Source organism: Pseudomyrmex gracilis, unplaced genomic scaffold (genome assembly GCF_002006095.1).
Source record: "Pseudomyrmex gracilis isolate BER0280 unplaced genomic scaffold, ASM200609v1 scaffold_86, whole genome shotgun sequence".
NCBI lineage: Eukaryota > Metazoa > Arthropoda > Insecta > Hymenoptera > Formicidae > Pseudomyrmex > Pseudomyrmex gracilis.
Genome location: NW_018020670.1, coordinates 587,905 through 590,632, shown reverse-complemented (window position 1 = coordinate 590,632; position 2,728 = coordinate 587,905).

Here is a 2,728-nt window from a genome sequence, read left to right as displayed (position 1 = left end):
GTTATTTCTGACATTTCTTATATGTGTATTATATGGTTTATAAGACGTATATACTATCTGTCATCGCGGTGACAGGTTGTGTTCACTGACAACACGTTAAATAAAAATAACAATAGCGTGCGCGTAGCGCGCGTCTGTGTTGTGCTAGTTGATTTAAAAAGATATTGACAATCGCCAAGCACACTTGGCTGCTATCTGTAATGTTAGACAAAACTTTTCTACTTCGCTACATTGTAGTGCATACGATCAAATTTCTGCCGTCAAAAAGTTGCGGATGTGTTTCCACGTAAATGCACGTGTGTAATATATATGTAGATGTATTATATATATTTAAAGTTTATTAATCTCTTTCTTGGAAAACAGTTAGCTTAATTAATTATGACATATTACGTAGAAACGTATATAACAGTTCAAAGGTTACATAAAATTAACACTTGCGAACAGGTTGTTATCTTAATTAAGTCTACTGCATCGTAAGTTTTATAATACGCGCTAGAATAAAATGATATATCATCGAGTTTCAAATTCTTCTGGGAAATCCGTGATTATATATTTTATGCCGTCTGGCGGAAAATATCGCACAATGATCTGTTTATGAGAAACTCATTTCAACTCGCTATCACAACCATCGATCCGCAAAACACGTTTTCTCGGAAATTTCCGTTAGTTGATCTAGTAAAATGTTGTTACGTTATTATGTTATATTGTGCATCATCTCCAACCAAACTTCTTTAATTTTTTCTGCAAATCTTTTTCCACTTTTATTTCCACTACGCTGCAACAAAACTACATCGTTATATCTACGTCGAGTTAGATCGAGTGTTGTTCAGATAATTTGTTAAGTATATACAAGAGTCGGAAAATGGAGAAAAACGCGAAGAGAAATTCTGTTCTACAAAATAAAACAAAGTTTTAAAAAGCTTCCAAGATGCTGACATTCTCTTTTTGCTCTTTTGGAAGAAAATAGGTTTTTCAGGGTAATAACGAGATTATATAACAAGCATTTTACGGACACTTTTGCGTGGAAAGCTAATATCCTGCAACAAAAATTTACAATAGCTTTTAAAAAGCTCGACAATAAGACACACTTTCGGTGTTTTATCTTCGCAAATCGATACATAATTCACGATTTTTTTTCTGCCTTTGTTACACCCACGCTCGGCAAACTTGACGTTTGCCGAGCTATCTGATGACCCGGCACGGTAAACTACTGCCCTACTTGTATTGCTTGGGGTTATCAAATTTCGGAAATAAAAAGAACTCGTCCGAAGATAGACAGTAAATCACATCGAGCAGGCGTGTTGCGTCGACGTGCAAAACTTTTCTCTCGTTTTACACAAAAGATCGCTTTGAGATTCCAAAAAAAACAAAAAAAAAAAACGGGCAACTATGTGCGAGACAAACGGGAATATATTCTAGTGAGGGGTGTATCTGACAGCTAGAGAGAAACGTGGTACCTGCGCCTCCACCAAATCGTCTACACATCACACTCGAAAAACCAACCCAACAGATGTTATGTTCGATAGAGAAAATCCGTTGGGAAATAATATCATCTCGATCAAGACTCGAATCGCTTGCGTTCTCTAGGTCGCGTTCTCGATTACGCTACCGAGATGAAGGTAACGTAATAAAGTAAGTGTCCCGCAAGGTATATCACTGGCCGGATACTAGATTACTAAAGAAATAATTACAATCGAGTATTTATACACGCAGAGTTAAGAAAGTTAACATTTAAAAATTAATATCTCAAAAAAAATACTCAAACATTAAGAAAACATAAAGAACTGTTATAATATTTTTACATATCTAATAATTATTTCTTTAAATAACCGACTACATGTGGGTACACTTTAGGTCAGTGAGGGGGCATTCGCCTCATTCGTCGTGCAACCGAACCATTTCAAGTCAACATTTCATAGGTTGCTGACTTATTCGCGCAGATCATGCGTGACATACACGTACAACTCCGGAGAGATATGAATATTCTCACTCAGCAGATGCACGCCGCCACTCTGCTCGATGTCAGCGTCCGTGGCATCACACACATGCATCACCGAAGGCCAATGCAATAAAATAAATCCACCTGGATACGGTAAATAATAACATGTCCTTTCGTGCGGCCGGTATTATTAGAAAGCCCGCGTGCAAACTGGGAGATACGTATGTACGTGTGTATCTATTCGCGACGTCCCAATAAATTTACGTTCCGGCGCGCGAGAGCGCGTGTATCTAGAAACATGTCCCCGAGACGGTAGATTTATGACGTACAGTATACGCAATCACATCACGAGAGCGAGTGTTGCAAAAATGAGAGCATCACGCTCTTCCGAGCACATTCTCTCTCCTTTCAGGAAGAAAACATGCTGCTACCAACTGACCCGAAGCTCCCAGAGATATAATGAAAGCGAAGTTTTCTAATTACGTGCCTCGCGCGGGGATATATGTGTGTGTGGTTTAGGCAAGCTTCAAACTTTGGTTTGAAGGTGAAATGTTACACACACACACACACACACACACATACAGGCGTGTCTTGCAAATTAAAACTAAAGTTTTTTAATTGTTCAATTATCTAATAATACTGAAAAAATGAGCTTAATTTTCCTGATGAACTTGACGAGATGGAGAAATTAAGAAACCTTTTAGTCAAACTTTTCTATACGACGTATTTGTCTCATTTTTTTAAATTACTTATTAATTTATTTGTTTCACGTAATGAATTGCAAATAAT